This window comes from Spermophilus citellus, assembly GCF_964194105.1.
Source record: "Spermophilus citellus genome assembly, chromosome: 1".
NCBI classification, from domain to species: Eukaryota; Metazoa; Chordata; class Mammalia; order Rodentia; family Sciuridae; genus Spermophilus; species Spermophilus citellus.
Window position 1 is genome coordinate 287,218,566 of NC_138182.1, and position 19,475 is coordinate 287,238,040.

Consider the following 19,475-nt stretch of genomic DNA (forward strand, 5'->3'; position numbering starts at 1 on the left):
AGTGTGATGGGAAGGCAGCCCAGGCAGGAGAGGAGCTGGCTTTCAGCAGCACCCTGGTCACCTCTCGTACTGAGGTGGACACACGTCACGTCTCAGGCCACAGAGCCCGTCTGCCTCTCCCTGAGCCCTGGTCCTGCGCCATGCGGGCCGCTGAGGCTCCGTGCTCTGTGTGGGAGGGAGAGGGCTGGGGGCAGCTTGCTACCTCTGCGTCCCCAGCAGGAGCCCTGCCCCGGCCACAGTGGTGCCTCCACATGTTTGCTGAGCTGCGTGTCCACTCCAGCGTGTCAGGGGTTCTGGTGATTCGGATGCTCAAGCCTTAAAAAAGAGTGAGATTATGACATTGGCAGGTAACCGGAGAGAGCCGAGAGCATGATGCTAAGGGAAGTAAGCCAGTCCCAGAGAGCCAAAGGCCAAAAGTTCTCTCTGACAAGAGGATCCTGATCCATAACGGGGGGGGGGGGGGGGGGGGCTTGATTGGCAGAGGGGGACTGAGGGGAGGGTGTGGGGTGGAAGACAGTGGAATGGGACAGACTTTGTGACCACACGCACACCTGTGGCTGCACCAGCCCGTGCGACTGCACTGTTTACAGCCAGAGGAAAGAGAGGCTGGGCTCCGTTGTGTACAGAGCGTCAAAATGCCCGCTGCTGTCATTGTAACTGGTGAGAACAACATAAAAGTCAAAAAAATAAATCCCACAAGGTGACACTCTGGGTGTGTTCTCTCAGGTTGCACATCCAGGAAAACCGAAGGGACTCGAGCGTCTCGGAGGAGGGAGTAGTGGCCCAAGCATCTTGGTCTCTGCGTCCCAGCAGGACCTGGGGGAAGGAGCCTGCTGGCTGGGCTGCCCATCCTCCCGCAGCCCCGCTCCTTCCATTTGTCACCCAGTAGCCAGCCTCAGAACCAGGGAGCAGGGCTGAGCCGCACCAGAGAACCCGAGCCACGAGTCTGGGGCAGGGAGGAGGCCAGCTCCTCTTCCCATCTCATGTTCTACCCAGAGGATGCGATTCAGGGGCTTCTCGGGGAGAAGAAGCCACTTTCTGGGAAGAGAAGCATTGCCTACCACCCAGGATCTGGCAGTGGCCCTTGGACCCTGCCCCTTTCCTGCCTCGTCATGACAGTGACCACAAGTCATAACTCAGCTGGTCCAGGCTAGGACAGTTGCTCCCAAGTACCCAGATGGAATTGTAAGCTGATGAGAGTTTCGGCCTTCTGTATCAGAAACACACACGTCACCAAAGAGAAAGTGCATCTGGCAGCAATAGAACCCAAGACTCTTTGGGCTCACTCTCCCTGCGGTGCTTCTCAGTGTGAGCATCATGGAGGCTGGGGCATCTCCTGGGTACCGTGGAGGCTGGGGGACTCCTGGGTTCCTTTGAGGCTAGGGGTCTCCTAGCTACTGTGGAGGCTGGGGGTCTCCTGGCTACCATGGAGGCTGGGGAGGTCTCCTGGGTACCGTGGAGGCTGGGGGACTCCTGGGTTCCTTTGAGGCTAGGGGTCTCCTGGCTACTGTGGAGGCGGGGGCATCTCTTGGGTACTGTGGAGGCTGAGGGTCTCCTGGGTACCGTGGAGGCTGGGGAGGTCTCCTGGGTGCCGTAGGGGCCAGCCACAGGAGTCCTGGCTAAGAGAGGTCAGCACTGACACCCATCCCTGGGCCCGGGCCCTGTCCCTCTGAGAGAAGTCCCACAGACCTTATGGCATCGCCGTGCAGCAGCCTGCTGGGCAGGGCTGGGCAGTGGCTGCTTCAGACCCTGTAAACAGTAGTAAACATTTGGCTTTGGGGCCACATGTCTCTGCCACAGCTGTCACCTCTGCCCCAGCATGGAGGCAGCCCCGGCCGACACACGAGTGCTGAGCAGGGTGGGTCCCACAAGGCTCATTCACACAGCACCAGGGTCCGAGTGAGCCCTGGCCCACCTCCCCAGCCTCTGTGCTCTTGCCCTGGACCTTGCAGATGCTGGCGGCTCCCGAGGAGTGGAGCACAGGTGCAGTGTGCTGTCGGGAGGTGTTCAAGGCCATGCCACCTGGGGGCCTTCCCCTGGGGACAGACAGCCTCTGCAGCCACAGAGGTCACCTACCCACCTGCCCCACCCTGAGACCCCAGAGAGGCAGAGTGAGGGTGCGGGGTCACAGATGCCCGGAGAGCACAAAAGCTGGCATGGAACTGGATGGATGAGCTGCTCCTGGGACTGGATGAGCCCCCCGCCCCGGAGCAGCCCCCAGACCAGGCTGGGTGCAAACGGCTCCACGAGGGGGTGCAGGGAAGGCGTGTGGTCCTGGAGAGGGCGAGGACCGGGAGAGCCAGCCCAGCACACGTCCTGCCAGTCGCTGGCCGGGGGTTCTGAGGAGCCTGTCCAGGTGGCCTCTGGGACTGAGACAGGGAGGGTGCCTATCCTCCACACCTGCTCCTGGGTCAAAGGCTGACCGCGAGGCTCGCACTGCCCCGGTCCACAGGGTGAAGGTGAAGCTGCCCCTTGAGCAAAGCTCGCTAAGGCACCAGGAGTCCCTGGACAGAGCGCGAGGAGGTGCCATCACTGCTGGCAGGGGCCTGGGGCGGCACGCAGGAGGCCTCGTCCTCTGGGCTGTCCAACGTAGAAGAGGGGCATGGCCATGTCCACAGCACACACAGAAGCACTCAGCAGGCAGGCAGGAGAGCTCTCTAAGGACGGAGTCCCCATGGTCACTGGGACCCAAGTCCCAGAAGTGTTCCCAGCGAATCAGCCCCCACGTGGGCTGACGGATCTCCACGCTAGTCCCTGGGGACAAGGAACCTGGAGAGAGGGCAAAGGCCCCGGGGCCTGCTGGGAAGGGGCAGGGGAAGGGCCCTGATGGCGCCCGCTGCCTCCGCCTACCCACGGCCCCCACGGCTCCCACAGCAGCCCACGGCTGGGTGATGCAGAGCAGCAGGCTGGCCCTGGAGTCCCCCACAGCAGGAGGCACAAGCACGGTTCCCCAGGTGCCCGAGCACCATGGGGTCTGTGCCACCACCCTCCATGGCGACTCAGCAGGTGACAGTCTCTCCTCCTGCGCAGAGCCCTCTGCCGTCGTCTACTCAGTGTACCTGCCTCTGTCCCCATGAGCAGCCAGGTACCAGGAGACGACCTCTGAACCCAGGAGCACCAGCAGCCACAGCACCACCATCCGGGGGCCTGGAGTTGGACACTTTAGCTACTCTCAGCTCAGTGCAGGCAGTGGTGAGGGACCAGCTGCACCAGGGGCCACAGGCGTGTGATGAAGGGGACACTGAAGCCACTGGGTGAGACACTGAGTAAGCTTGAGGGTGTGATGAGAAGACACAGGAGTTAAGATTTGGGTTCCCTGAGGCAGACCTGTTCCCACCCAGTGGGAGTCCACAGATGGAGGCCTTGGCCTCCTCTCGGCCTCCCCTCCACCAAACCTTCCTCTTATATAGATCCCTTCTCAGTTGGCAGTGATGACACTGTCAGATGTGTCCACCACCACTGAGAAAAGGCGGCCCTGTCTCCACATCAGCATGGAAGTCTTGGCTGACCGCTGAGCTGGCTCCTGGTATGCCTTGGGGACAGCAGGACTTGCCTGCTCACAATGTGGCCAGTGGCCTCTAGAACAGCTCCAGCCACCCCACCCCATCCTCCAGCCCTTGTGCCACCACACCCTCCAGGGGGCGGGACACCCTGGCCCACTAGGAAGGACAGGTGCAGGAAGGTGGTGGCCTGCCGTCCGCAACTGGGGGCCATGTTGCTCACACCCACGTCTTTCCCTGGCTTGTGCCCTAAAGGAGCCGTCCTTCAAGGCCCGCCTGGTAAGGAACTGAGGATAGGCACTAGGCCACAGCCAAACAGGACCCAAGACCCACCCGGATCTCCTGGAGTAGCATCCTGATGACCTGCGGGTGACCTTGGGAGCAGGTCTGGGCCCTGGGAGCCTCAGGTGAGACCTCGGACCCCAGGAAGGAGAACACTGGACCACCCCTCACTGTTGTTCTGGGTGCCAGGTCCTGGGAGGCTTGTGAGGCTCCGGGTGAGCGTGGGGAAGTGTGCCCTTCAGAGACGCACCAAGGACACACGGGCCAATGAGGACTGAGGATGATGAGGGGACAGAGGCTGGGGGCTCAGGGATGCCAGGGAACCCACAGGCAGCTGGCCTTGGCTGCAGTGGCCCACGCTGACCCCTGAGCCTGGGCAGGTCCCCCCAGGGCTCAGGGGCCCTCCTGGTGGCTTCCAGTTACGGCGTCCTGCCTTGTATTCCCAGGGCCAGTGCCCTTGGGCTACCCTCCCCTGGGTGGGAGCTGGACCTAGAGACTGAACAGAGAAGACAGAGCAGAGGTGACCGCGCGTCTCCAAGAGCGGAGTGGCAGAGAGCCTGGGTAGCACTGCCCCAAGCAGGGGTCTGTAGGGCCGCGTTTCCAAACTCTCCCCCTGTGCCAGCTGGGGCTGATGAGGTCCTGCAGAACACCCGGCCCTGCTGTCCTCTGTGGCCTCCGGACCTGTGATGGGCAGAAGCTGCAGCAGGTTTCTGGGTGTCTGGAGGTGGTGCCCAGGACACTGTGCTGTTTGTTTCTTTTTAAAGAAAACTGCAGCAGTCCTGGGAAGCGGTCGTGAGAACAGAGATCTACTAGCCTGTCTCGCGTGGTGGCAATGGAATTCATTTTGAGAAAAAGAAAACATGTTTTCCCAACAGCTAAAATGTGCTCCAATTGCATGACACGGTATTTCCTCTCATTGATTGGAAAACGACTTCAAGAATAAATAAGAACTGGGAGATGTGGGTGAGAAACCCAGGGCCACTCCAGCCTCGCAACATCAGGCTGCCGGAGCCCACGGCAGCCAGGGAGAAGTCGTGGCCCGTGGGGAGGCAGGAAGAGGCTGGAAGGACAGGGCGTGTGGCCGAATGGCCCTCTGGCAGACCAGGTCCTGCCTCCCCACCTGAGTGTGGGCTGCACGCTGCCCGGGTGGTGAGTTCGTGGACTGTAAACACCGTCTGCCTCTGGAGGTCACTGCTGGGAGACATGGCAGATCCCAGACCTGAAATGGGAAGTGTTCAGGAGCATCGTGCTGTTCTAGGAAGCAGAAGCCGTCAAAGACTCCCAAGGCCACATCAGAGGGACAGAGGACACAATGCAACCAGGCTCCCAGGGGTCAAAAACAGGCCACATAAACCCCCATAAGAATAACAGGGTCAAGAACCATGGACCATCTTCAAATCAGGAAACCTGCTTTCCACCTGTGGAGGGTCCTAAGGTCCAGCTCTTCATCCATCTCACCTGCCTGTGGCCACGTGGCTGCTCCTGGTGCAGGTGTCCAGCTACGTGAGAAGTGGAGAGAATTCAGACCCCACTTTTTCCAGACCCCGGCACAGCAGTAGCCCCCTGCAATGCCCCTCAGCACAGGAGACACAGAAGAAAGGGCAGCTCTGCTGGAGCTTGGGATGGGAACCCACAGCCCCAACAGAACCCAACCCCAGGAGACCCCCAGATGCAAGTGCCAATCCACCATGTCCCCCAGGGTCCAAGGAGAAGCTAGCCCACACCCTGTGGACAGGAGCGGCCAACACTGGAGCGAGGGCTCTCCAGCTCCTCCTCCTACAGAGCAAGTTGGCAGCCCAAGGAGTGAGGGACCAGTGGGAGTCCCAGAGGCCCAAGCCCTCGGGGATCTGCCCCCCACCGTCTGAGGAGGATCCAGTGCTGACGAGGGGAGCCAGAACAGAGCACGGCGCTCCCACAGACAGCTCCGGGCTGCGGACGGCTGCGGAACGGCCCGTGGGTGTCCCCTCCCTGAGGGTGGCCCGCTCCTGGGCTCCAGCTGCTGAGGGTACTGGGAAGCTTCTCTGGCAGACATCCGTCCTGGAGGCGGCAAACGCACCACGACCACTGCACTGAGCTGTCGCGCAGACATGGCTCCGTGAAGCTGACATTTTAAAATGAGAAAATAAAAATAAGTGAAGAAAAGCAAAGAAGTGGCCCTGCTGTATGTCTGAAGGGACTGAGGGTCACTGGGCTCCAGGCGCATGCTCACACAGGGGTGGGTTCCTCAGTGACAGACGTGGTGTCCTGAATTCGCTTCGGGCAGGTTGGCTGGGGAACGGGTAGGACTGGACAGGCTGTGGACGCCGGCAGTGGCAGAGGGCCCTGCTGTGTTAGGATGCTTGGTACTCCCCGGGAAACACCTTAGACTGAGGAGTTGAGGTTGGGAGATGCAGCAGCCTTTGAGCCTCACCCTCCTGGTGTCCCAGCAAAGATCAAGGACGGGGACCATGAGAGCCACAGAAACTGTGTGGAGGCCCTCCTGGGCGCAGCCCACTCCCAGGGGCCCTCGGCCTTCCCACCAGGCTGGGCCGGCGAGGAGCCCCCTGACTCTCAGTGACTGTCCCCAGAGAGCAGGTCCCCCCTGCCTCTCACCTCCGAGGCCTGGCTGGGGGCTGCCCACGCTTCTGTGCCCACCCCCAGGGCCATCCCAGAGCAGTGGCCACGTGAATCTTGGGTCACAGGCCAGCAGCAAGTCTCGTGGCGCCCTGCAGCCCGGCAGAGGGCAAGAGCACTCTGCAGGCAGCTGCCCAGAAAGCTGAGTGCACGCGGGCCTGCTGGGCTTCCCCCGCAAGGTGGTCTGAGAATGCCGGGACCCAGGGCCAAGGGACAAGGATTTAGCCAAAGCTGCAGCCCAGAGTTGGGAGCAGGCTGTGAGACAGCAATATCTGACTGGAAAAACAAATCAGAGCCAAACACACACAGTGGGAACCAGGCTCCTGGAGGCAGTGAGGCCAGAAAGATGCGCATTGATTTCCTGTTGGGCACATGCTTCAGGGAGCCACAGCCAATAAAGAGATCTCCTCCTCTATCTGACAATAATGCTTCCCTTCCTGCCACCCGTAACGCACAATATTGAGCCAAGTTCCCGCGATTCTCAGGGGGCGGAGGGACTTAGCACTGCTATCAAAGTAAACACAGCCTTCTGCTCCGGGCCTCCTATGAAAAGTCCCTCTGGGTAAGGGACCCACTGCGCTCCACAGGACACCAGCTGGGGTAGAGAGGCCACTTCCTCCCCCCCACCCCCGGGGCTTCTGTCTCTGGCAGCTGCTGAGAGATTTGGGCAAAATCTGAGTCTCCAGACCACCGGTTCAAGGCTTTTCAAAATGTTTAGTCCTCTGAAAATTTTTCAGAAGATACAATGTCCCAGAGACGTCCACCCAGTTCTCAATAAGCTGACAGAATTACAGAGAAAAACAGCTGACTTTTCCCAGTATTGCAGGGATAGGGACAGATCCCAAAATTATGATGATCAGAGGCTCTGAAATGAGATGCCCCCCCCCGCCAACCTGTCAGGACTCCTGGGGTTTGAGGGACCCCCATTCTGAGCAAAATGGCAGCCACTCCATCTACCCCACACCATATGTGAGTCCCCAGACCCCTAGAGCCAGTGTCATCCTAAAGAAGACAGCGGAGTTCTGAGGACCTGGCAGAGGACCCACGGAGCCAGCAGTCCCCCACAGAGCGTGGCCCAGGGAGGCCAAGTCCAAACAGACTCCAAACCCATGGCCCAGGGGTGCAGGACCTCCATCAGGATCTCAGGAATTCCGTGGGCTGGGATATAGCTCCGTTGTAAAGTGCTTGCCTCACATGCACAAGGCCCTGGGTTCCATCCCCAGCAACCCCTCACACACACACAAGGATTTCAGAATTCAGGGAACTGCAACCTGTCACAGGTTTTAGCTAGCGTGCCAAATAAGACCCTTACCAACTCTGTAACGTTCTCTCTGTTACAGAACGTCCTGCCGAGAAGATGCCAGACGGCTGAGGTTCTCTGGTTGTGGAGCACAAAGCATCCCCATCCTTGGGCCCAGGAAGCTCCAGCAAGAATTCCCAAAGACAGTGTCCCAAGTGTGCACAGGAAGCCCCTTGCACAGAGGGTGAGAGTTAGTGTGATGCTCACACTCAGGGTTGGTCGACGTGGACCTGCAGCCACAGAGGCTAGCTCTGAGACCTCACAGGGCACCTGAATGACCAGGGTGGGCAGCAGCTCAGGAGGAAGCTGCTGGCCTCCTCAGCCTGTGTGGACACAGAAGGCACCCCCACGTCACCCAGGCTCTGGCAGAAGCAGGAGTCACTCTCCAAGGCACCCCACTAGAGGGCAACGTCCAGACTCACCCTGAGCTGTCCAGGCAGGTGAGTCCCATGAAGCTATGTACTGAAGCAAGTATCTATTCCTCCAGGGCCAAAGAGCACGTCACATGACAGCGCCACAGCACTGAGATGACAAGCTAAAGAGAGGGGAAAGACGCTCAGGTGGAGCAGGAACCCCTCTTCCAGGGGCCAACACCACTGCCAAACTGCACCCAGATACCTGCCGGGGAAGCCTGACAACGTGCTCTGTGGGTCACGGAGACGAGTGCGCTGCTCCTCTGCAGGACACGAGCTCACTGCCTCCTTTCTGGATGAGTTCCAGGTACAGACATGCACAGTTCAGACTTGTCACACTGAGGAGTGCTGGGTGAGCCCCACCACGTCACCAGAGCCCTCGGCCTGCACTTGTGAGGACCCCTGCCCCAGGACCAGGGGCTCAGCCTGGTGCACACCTCTCATCTTACAGGTGGGCACCATCCACCCCAGCCCACAGCCGGGGATCCGGAGCCCTCCTGGTGTCTCCTTGTCGAGCTCACCCGGCCAGTGCCAAGGCTGGAACTCCCCGTCCACCCACTGCTCCCCAGGCCCAGCCTGACCAGGGACAGACTCAGCTGCTCCAACACAGAGACCACAGGCTGAAATGGGACCGGTCTCTCCTTCCTGGAGCAAGAGACCAGACATGGGGGTGTCAGGAATCAAGTCTGCCGGTGGGCTCCTGGCTGCTCTGGGTCCAGGGAGGTTGCTCTCACCCTCCTCTCCCAGCCGAGGGGCAGACAGACATCGATGCCGCTCTTCCTTCCCCTTATTTACGTGGACACTTCCTCCCACGTCTTCACTGCTACGGTGTCTCTTAACCACACTTAGCTGCAAGAGAGGCTGGAACACAGAGCCCTGGGGCAGCCAGGTCCCGACTGAAACTCCGGGGCCAGAGGAAGGTTGGCCACCTTAGGAGGGAGCCAAGGGGGGCAGAGGCACGTGAGCAAGGGCAGGCCAGCCAGGCAGGGGCTGTCCCAAGTCCCCTCGGCCTCTGCTCCCTCCTGTTGGCCACCTACCCCTCGGTGGGGACCTCGTCACATTTGTACCACAGCCAGTGCAGGTGTGGGCACAGTTCCGCCCGCAGCTGGCATTGATGGCTCACGTGCTCCTGCAGTCGGGCAGATGGTGTACCACAGGTGTCCATCACGAAGGAACTGGACTTGGGAGCTGCCGGATCTGTGTGTCACAAGCCAAGATGGAGTGCCTGGCTCACAGGAAAAGCAGCTGCCGCTGTCAAGAGGGTGTGGACCGCCACCTCACATGCACAGCCAGCCGGCTCAGTGGATCAGACACACACGTGCACACCCTGGAGTCACAGAAACAGAAGAACGTGGAGGATCAGGGAACAGACCAGTAAAATGTAGGCAAGTCGGGAAAGAGGACAGAACATGGTTGGCCCACGAGGGACACCATGACCCACAGGAAATACTATCCCTGCAGATGTTACTAAATGGTCAATCTTTTCATTTATTCTAAACCACAAAAAGTAAGGTTTCCTACTCTTTGGGCCTCACCAGAACTAGTTCCCCGAGCGCCAGACTACTAGTTCAAAGTCCTGAGCCTTGTTTTTCTGTAAGCTCTCTGGAGCTGTGACAGTGCCCTGCCTCCGTACAGTCTGACACCCTGGTGAGCACTCAGCGGAGGACCCCTTCATCTCCCAGCGCCACACCTCTGAGGGTGGCCTCTGTCTGGACACCCAGTGCTGTGTCCCAAGGGTGCCAGGCAGCCTGTGGGAGAGGCTGCGACCACAGAGCTGCCTCTTCAAGACTCCTGTGGGATGAAAGGCTGCAGAGCCCGTGTGTCCACATTCAGCGCTAACAGCCCGTGTGTCCACCTTCAGCCACTAACGGCCAGTACATATTTTGCCCTGACACTATATTTCCTCTTTAACTTAATGTTTCTGTCTGGGTACGTTTTCTATATTGAACATTATAATATGTAATTACAGAAGAGCACACCATTGCATTATAATGCATAATTATGCAATTAACAATTCTTTTATAGTATAATCAATCACATAATCAAATAAAATCATATTATGACATTATTAATCTGACTTACAAAAGAATGATTGTATCAGTCAGATAAAATAGGCTGTGCTGCTGAAACAAACAATCCCACTGTCCCAGGGTTCAAAACTGTGGTTGACTGCTGTCCTCATGTCCAGCCAAGTCAGCAGGACCTTTGCTGCCACCAACAGAACGAGGCCACACAAACAGGCCATGAGCCACTTCTGCCCTACCTGCACTGAAGACTCTGTCCAGCAGAGTGCCACAAAGCTCACCCTCCTACAGGTCAGTCTCTTCATTTATTCCACCCCGTGTGGACGGTGCCGTCTTCTCGTGTGCCCCCAAGGCCCGGGGTAGGCTCTGAACTTTTTTGTTGTCCAGTGATGCACCCCAGGAGCCTGCAGAGGGCCAGGCCAGGCCAGGGCAGGGCAGGCACTGCATAAAGGCCCTGAGGAGAAACCTAAGCCCCATCCAGAATCTCCCTGGGTCCCCTCCTCCAAGGAGCTGTTGCTGGCTTCTCCATCTGCTGTCCTTTCCTGGAGAGGACCCAGTTGACTTCCTTGCTCTCCCACGTCATTCCGTGTCCAGGGAGGGCCATGCTCAGGGTGCTGCCCCAGAAGAACAAGAGAAACAAGAAAAACAGGACAGGAGGAAACCCAGCCCTCTCCGAGCACCACTCCAGCTCACAGAGGACAGGGACACAGATGGCAGAGTCCCTGTGACCAGGGAGGACTTTCTCAGTCCCTAGAGGGGGCACAAGCTCTCGAGAAGGCAGGGACCACGGGCCAAATGGCATCTGTCCTGTGGACCCTGGAGAAGGGGCTGCGAGTCCAGGGGGCGGGGGGACCAACTTGACAGCTGAGCCCGAGAGATGGCAGGGAGGGACCCACCGTTGTGAGCTGGACTTGTCTCCATGGCCTGCACGTTGGAGCCCTGGCCTGCAGCCCATCAGAACGTCTTGTGGCAGACGTAGCTGGATAGGACGACGTCGTGCTGGATGGGGGCAGTCCCACGTGAAGGGTGACCTTATGAAGAGGGGAAATTGGGACACACGGGGAGTGTGCCATATGGCAATGAGGCAGAGCTAGGGACAGTGCACCTGCAAGCAGCCCCAAGGCTGGCCAGTGCCCACCGAGAGCAGGGAGGCCTGGAGTGACCCCCGGGGAAGACACCTGCTTGTGGCCTAGAACTGTGGGACAGGGCGTCTGTGGCCTGGAGGTGTGGCCAGAGCACTGGCACAGTTGCCTGCAGAGGGGGAGGCAGCCTCGCAGAGCCACTGCCCCCAGCTGTTCCTGCCACGCCCACCAGATGTCAGGACCCCAGACCTCTCAGGAGCTGCAGCTCACACAAGAGTCCCCCATCAGTACCCAACAGAAAATGAACAGGTTGCTAATGCCCAAGTCGTTTTAACTGATTCATTGATCTGAGCACTTCTGAAGGAAGACAGTAAGTGTTCCTGCCACGCTTTGAAGTGAGCTTCGGCTCCCTCTCCCCCCGGGTGGTTTTACAGCCATTAAGAAGGTGCTCCTTTTATCTGGGGCCTTCAATTAATTGAATTTCAAAAAAATACTCTGAAATGTTTTTTATATAGAAATCGGCCGGCTCCTGGAGGACATTCCTGTGTGATCTGCTGCCACAGTAATTAAGAGCAGGCGCTTTACACTGGTCACTGCTGCTGGGCCGCCGCCGCCAGCTACTCTCAGGTCGAGCTCAGGATTTGTGACGTTCCCCACGAGTCGGAGTCTGGGAAGGAAACTTCAGGTTCTCGGCTGCCTTTGGGTCACTGGCACACTTTCCCAGTGGCCTTAAAGGGGACGTGACTGTTCACAGGCCAGCCAAAGGCAACATAGGCCAACGTGGACATGTTCCTCAGCTTCTCAGGCTCTTCCTGCGGCCTCACACAGACGTCCCCAAACCTCTGTGGGGATAGTGGGGACCAGGTCAAAATGCCAGCAGGAGGCAGGACTCATCAGCAGAGAGCCCAGCCTGCAGGCTGTGCGGAGGGGCCGACCACACGTGACCCAGACAGCTCCTCCGTCCTCTGGTTCGACCCGTGGACACGCGTTGGTACGTTTTACGCAGTTGCTGTGGGACGGTGCATGTGAACGGGGCCCACAAGGCAGCCATGCAGTTCCTCTCACCACGGGGAGTATGTGTTTTCTTTGTGTGAATGGACAGGACAGCAGTGAGCTGCCTCCATCTAAGGCCTTCTGTCTGCCACTTAATGTCTGGGGAGGCCACTCTCACGTCTCTTCTCTATCCATCCAGCTTTCTCTGTAATGGCAAGTCACAATGATGTCCATGTTCCTGGCCACAACACACACTGGGAGCCTTCTGCACAGACTGAAATCAGTCTCACGTGGCTGTCTTTCCCAGCCCAGCAAACACCTCAAACTCTACCGCACACAGCCCAGATACTGTTGGAATTAACGCTTTTCATTGTTCATCGCGGAACCGCCTTGAAATCCGCTGCCGCAGCTCAGCACATCCACAGCTCAGCACCGTCCACAGTTCAAGGTACTCCTGAGGGAGGGGAAGAGATCACTTCCCAGGTTTGCTCCCTGGGTCTCACTGAACGTCAGGAGGACAGAGCGGTAGCAGCAACACCAGATGTAGAGCTGTGAGGTGCCCTCTCTGTGCCCTCGCGACCACACTCTGCAGTGACCACACACCACTGACCCAGCTGCCAGGCTGCAGTTGCCATGTCTCCCCAATGCCACCCTCTTCTTCTGATGAGTTAAGGCCCCCGGAGGACAGCACTGGCACCCGTGGCCCTTCCCAGGTTGCCCTCCTTGGACCGGTGGCACCTCATTGCTCTGCAGAAGGACCTTTTCTTCCTCTGGGCCTGGGGAGTGAGGGGGAAGGACACTCCATGGGCCCTTCAGCAGCACCAGGGCCTCAGTGAGCTGCACAGGGTGGCTCGGCCCCAGATGCCTGTGCGTGTTGCAGCAAGGTCCAGGTGAGGAGGAGGAGGCAGCGCATGGCCAAGCCCCAGGGGCATGGAGACTTTCATTTCAGATTGCACCCTGGCAGCCGCGCCGGCACAGGAGACAAAGGAGGGATTGAAAAGGATCCACAGGGGCACGGCAGTGGGGCGGCTGTGGGCCCTGCTCAAGCACGTGCCGGGACCTGTCCACCAGCCAGCCCCAAGAACTGCTCACCTGCAGAGGTGGCCCAGGCTACAGACCCACATCTGGACTGACCACCCACTCTGAAGCCAGAGAGGGACTTTCCCCTGGCCAAGGCCTGGGCATTTCCACCATTTCCTCAGAGTGCTAACTCAGAGGGCCCTGAAATGCAGCAAAAGACCCAGGGCAGCCGGAGGCAGTGGGTCCACCGAGCAGGTCAAGGGCTGAGAGGCAGCAGAAGGGAGCTCATGCTGTGGTCACTTGAGTCAGAAAACCAGGCCTGGCAGCCCAATGAGGCTCTCTGAGGATGGGTCCCTGAGCAGCAGAGGACACAGCCTCCCCGCTCCGGAAGTCAGCCCCTAAGCATGTGCTTTCCAAGGATACCAGTGTTGTCTGGGTCCGGGAGACCTCAGAAGGGCATGTCCAGGCCACCAGTGACCTCCCTGCATCCTCAGTGCTTGTCAGCCATGACCGCTCACTAATGAGGCCCCAGTGAACGTGAAGTGAGTTCAACAGATCAAGGGTGTAGACACGCATGTCCTGGCCTACATCTAGCTTTAAAAAGAATCTCTGTCCCACACAAGCCCACAGAGAGGCCGTGTGCCTTCCCTGTTGGCCCTGAGACCTCCTGGTATCAAGGCAGCTGAAGGGGCAGGAACCAGAGCCTTCTCTCCTGGGATCAAGCTGCTCCTTCTCCACTTTATTCCTGTTGGAGTCAAAAGGGCCCTGACCCTTTTCCAGAAGGACACTTCCATCTGTCCCTACGTAAGGGAGCCCCACCTCATCTGCCTCCTGGGCTTTGACAGAGCAGGAAGAGCAAGCCCCAATCCCTGTGGCCAGGGAGTGACCCAGGCAGCACCCGCATGACATGCATGCCCAGGTTGGTGCCCAGAGGCCAGCTACACCGGCCTGTTTCTGGAGCAGCCAGGAGGTGGAAGCACAGTTTGCAGTGTCCAGTCTCGCTCAGCCTGGCTGGGCACTGCTGGCCCTCATCTCTCCCAGTGAAGAAGCTGGTAACTCAAGGCCTGCCCACAGACTACCCCTTGAGCTGCTGCTGAGGTGAGCGATTCCCACTGCGTCTCTAGCAGCTGCAGAGCTCTGAAGGGAAAACCGGACAGAAAGCGAAAGCCTGCACAAGTTGTTCAGAGATGCTCTCTGTCCCCTGGCTGAGGCCACTGCTGTGATGAGGAACAGACTCAAGGTTCTTTGGAGTGGACATGACTGCAGGGTGGAGGGAGTACCCATCAGGGCAGGAGATACCGACCTACACATTCATTGGTTTGGGGCCAGGGTGAGGCCAGGACCTTGCCAGCACCTGGCAGAGGGACCCTCTAAGGGACTTAGTTTGGTCACTTGTCCATGAGCCCAAAGGCTCTATAATTCTCCAGTCCCTTCCTGCTCTGGCCTGGCCAGGCGGTGCCCTGCCCCCTGTTTGCCCTCTGTGCTTGCCAAGCAGCAGCAGCCGGGAGGACCAACTCACTTGTGTCCATTCTTCGGGGGAGAAGTCTGTTGCTGACAGAAAGAGGGAGAGGGATCCGGACCTAGGCCCCCCTCCCCTGCCTTGGGCTCCATGAAGAAGCTGAAGTCTGTTCATCCTGATGCTTGTCCCAGGCCAGAGGTCCAGCCTTCCTGGCTCTGAAGGGTGGTAAGCAAGCTCCTTTCCAGGAACAGTGCTTTGTCTTGGGCACACGGCCCCCAAACAGTTTCTGTGATTTTTCACCATTTACCCCGACTTGCCCAAGTCCCTGCCCAGGGCCTGGGGTCAGAAAAGCTTGGGGCCAGTGTGGATACTAGGCATAAAACCCAGGGTTTTTCTTGCTTAGCATGAGCGAGTGGGGGAGGGGCAGGGAAAGAGGAGGAGGGCCTAAAACCTAGCCTAATCCCAGGGATGGCCACCACAGGGCTCTGGCCCAAAACCGGAGCCACTGCCTCTGGGAGAGGCAGGACCCTGGGGGCCCGGAGCCCAAGGCTGCTAGAGCCGCACCGCAGGCCTAACGTGTCAGAATCGGTGTCGCCGCCTTTCTGCTGTCCCGCTACAGCTGGGAGTCTTCTTAGGGCCTGGCGTCCTCGCCCAAACAGCCCCCCACACCCTGCCCGCCCCTCCCCGCCCTCATCCCACCCTACACCCCGCACGCCCAGCTGGCCGGCAGGGCGGAGGGGAAAGTTGGCAAGAGCTGGGCGCCCGCGGGGGAAGCGTTAATGGGCGGCCGGGTGGGAGCCGCTCGCTCGCTTGCCCACGTCACGCCGGTGCGGGCTCGGCTGACGACCGCGGCGCCTGGGGACGCCGGCGCGCTCCGCTCGCCAGGTGCTCCGCCTGGAAATGTCTCCATTAGTTGTCGCCTGTTCCTCGCCGGAGCGCGCGCGCCGAGCGGCCGCGCAGGGTCCTCGCGGGCGGCCAGGAGTGGCCCAGCGCCGCCGCAGGTAGGCGAGGTCCCGGCGCCCGCCCCCGCCCCCGCCCCGGGGTTCCGAGACCCCTCCCCCCATTCCGAGGAGGCGGAGGCTCCTCACGGCCGCCGAGGGGCGCGGGCGGCGGCGGCGGCGGCGGCGGCGGAGGTGGCGGCGACTCCCCGGTGTGTCCTGGGCTGCGCCTTGCTCCCCGCGGCCCTGGCGCCCCAGCGGCGCGGGCTGGCGCTTCCCCGGCGCAGGTAGGGAGCGGGCTTGGCCGAACAAACTTTGCGAGGATGGCTCTTGCGCCGGAGGGGACAAAGTTTGCTGCTTGCTGATGGGGTCTCGGGAGGCCACTGCGTTTGCTTCAAGTTTCGGGAAGCGGGGTGAGGGGACCGGAGCGGTGCTCGGAGTGCGGGGTGCGGGACGCTGGGGACCTCGCGGGACGCAGGGGTCAGGAGCGGGATGGCACGGCCTGCCCTCTGAACGCAGGACTGCGCTTCTTCCTGCTTCTGGCAGCGCCCTTCGAGCTGGCCCGCTGGCCATAGGAGCGCAGCGGGAGAGCAGAGAGAGAGGGCAGGAATGGAGGGCGTTCGGGGAATGGGAAATTAAACCAGCTTGTGCCGCCGGTTTCGGGGGTGCACTTCGAAGAAGCGACCTGCCAAACTCGGCTCCGCCCTAGCTGCATCTCCGACTCCTAGAACACATCTCAACCCCGCACCCTGCCAGCAGTGGTCGGGTGCAACGCTCCAAGGCTCGGCCTTGTTCCTCGGCCCTTCTGCGCTCTGCGCTGAGCCTTCGCTTTCCGATGGGGTTAATTTGGCTGGCCTGCAAAGAGCTCCCCGTGGCTCTTAGTGCCAGAAGGGGTAGCCCGTGGGTTACGCTAGAGCACTAGGACTTGGCTGATCCCAGGAAGGTCAGGGCCTGCCCGTCTCCCCAGAGGCCTTCCCTGGTTCCAAAAGCCAACATCAACCGGGAGCAAAACAGGTGCTCCATAAGCTCCTAGTGTTCAGCATAACCCACTCTGTCCCCTGGGGCCAGCTTGGACCCTCATCCCCAACTCCTTTCCACCCCTCACCTCCTGTTCAAAGGTGTATTTGTATCTGTGGAACTCTCAAAGTTCTGGACTCAGCTCACTGTTCAATGCAAGCTCATTTATCTGATGACACCCTGAGGTCCTGAGACTCCTGTCTGCTCTTGGACCAGGAACCGGTACCTCGGCCCAAAGCTTGACCTTTTAGGAATGGCAATTGGATCATTTCTCATATATTCATGGAACAAGGATGGCCTAGAGTAGGGGAGCCTCAGCCAGGGTGCAAGCTGTCAGCAGTATGTCGGGTTCCCTGGCCAGAGACTGATAGCGGTGCCTGGTGAAGCCCAGCAAGGTCTGGAGATTCTTGGGGCAATTGCAAGCCCCTGGGTGTGGCTGGACCAGGTCCCTAAAGGCTGCCCAGTCCAGGGCCTGCAGGAAGTGGAGTGTGGGTGTGCAGCAGCCCAGGATGTGGAGTCCATCCGGGGAGCCAGGATTCTTGAGGGGTAAAGGGTCTCCTCTAGTGAGAGCTGGGCGGAGTGGGGACTGGAAGCGTCTGTTTACGTACACAGGCTGGAAAACAATCAGCGAGGGTCGAAGAAAGCCACGAAACCCCTCCCCCAGAGGCCCCCAAGGACGCGCAGCGCTGCCCCCGCCCACGCTCCGAGGGTGAGCACATCTGCTTAGAAGATGAATGGCCGCGTATTCAGGGGGCATCGTTCCCCAAGAGCTGAGCTGTGGCCGGCCAGGTACCCGGAAAGGAAATGTGGCTGGCTGTCTGTCAGCCCGGGTAGGCTGCTGGCTGCGAACTGGAATTCCAGAGCAGAGCAGCGCAGACTGCTGAAGCTGGCCCAGCCGAGCGCTTACAGCCTCCTAGGCCTGCCTGGAGAAGTAGGGTGCGTGTCCAGAGGGCCAGACCTGCCCTCGTGACTCCTGCTCCCAAAGCCCTGAACCCTCAGCCGCCCTGCGCTCTCTCCCCTCCCTGATCCGACCTCATTATTCGGGGAGAGTGAGTTGTTTGTAAACAATAAATAATGAAAAGTAGGGGAATGTTCTGCAAAAGCCTCAGCAAAGCCTGAAAACTGGAAGGAGTTGGGAGGAGGGAGGTGGGGGAGGGGAGGAGCAGGAGGCGGAAGAGCGAGAGAGAGATTCGTTTCCACCGAGAAGCCCGGTGGCTAGTTTCTTATTATTTACAGGAAGGTGGTATTAGCAATTCAGGTGAGAGAGAAATAAACAGACCTGCCACGAAATCAATACAGAATTCAAAAACAATTATTAATGTCATTTGACTCGTGTTCTTTATATATCTCTCCCGGCAACGGACGCTAAACTGTCTGGATAATTTGCATGGAGCGGCTATTCATTATTTCCGATGGTTCTCCTTTGCAAGCAGCTCGGACGTGGCCGGCCGCGGTCCAACACCATCGGAGAACTCGTATTTTCATCTGTAAATTAAAGCAATTACGCAGCAGATATTATATGATGTGTACTGCGGTCTCCAGATAGTCATCAATCACCTTCAACAGAGCTGTCAGAGCCGGCAGATTTCGTTTCTGGGAGCAGCCTTGCAGCTGGGGAGAGGGCGAGAACGTCACCATTAATTAGAGGGTGACCCTGGGGCGATTCACAGGTCTGAACCCAGGAATCTCTCCAAGCAAGTCTGCACAGCGCCACGGTGCAAGGCTCCGCTCTCCGTCGACCGTGGGAGGCCTGCCCGGTGGGGCAGAGCTGCAGGGGGCGAGAGTGCTCCAGAGGACCACAGAGCCAAGGGCTGGGAACGAGTTCCAGGTGGCCCGGTGCCCCCTCCCCGCCTGAGGGAGCGTTGGCCTTCTCTTTGAACTCAGGGCAAGGTTCTGAGGCCGGGGACTGCCCCGGGAAGTCCTACAGTGAGCACCCGGCCCCCTCTCTTGCCCCGATGCTCCCCGGGCAGAAAGCTGTGCCAAACAGACCCTGGCGCCAGAGGTGGGGGGCGCCAGAGGTGGGGGGCGCTTTGGCCGGGCGCCCCAAGTCGCCTCCCCTGCACCCAGCCCTGCCGCTTGCCTAGAGAAAAGAGCCTACAGGAGGGGTCCCGGGCCTGAACAAGGAAATCTGTTTTTCAGAGTGCGCAGGGGCTTCTGACAGTCCCTGGCTTAGCCGCGAGGGGCAGGGAGAGGCGGATGGAGGGTGGCCCACGGAAGAGGAGGGGGAAAGAGGGGAGGGAGGGGAGGCTGCGGCAGTGGGCTGAGCAAAAACTTGAATGACCTCAAGTGGAGAAAAGGAGGGGCCTTTTCCGGGGATGCTGGGCTCCAGGGGTGGCACAGCTGGGGGAACGCTGGCCGGGGAGACTCAGCTGGACGTGGGCCACCTGCCCAGGTCCGACTCTGGGGAAAGTCCCGGGGACCCACACAGATGAGGGCACGTTGACCTCAGACAGGCAGCCGCAGTTGATTCTGAACTTCCATTCGTGGCTGTATTGGAGCTGGAGTGAGGCGTTCCGGAGACCCGGTTAAACAGTGGCGAGAAGCACTGGGCGCCTACGCGCGGGGCTTCAGAGCTCTCCTTCCTCCCAGGGCGAGTGCGCGCGAGGAAGGGCGGGCAGCTGCCGCCTGAGCCCGGCTAATTTTAACTGTTGATTACATCTTCACTGAAGACTCACTCGTGTGTCCCTTCATAGGTCTCATTTGTAATTGAGACTAATGATTACAGTGGGGTGGGAAGGAGCAGATGCTCATTAATTAATTTCTAATTAAAAGTGCCTTCCGTCCTCCGGTGACTTAGGAGAAACACCGTTTGTCGGGCCGATATTGACGCCTGG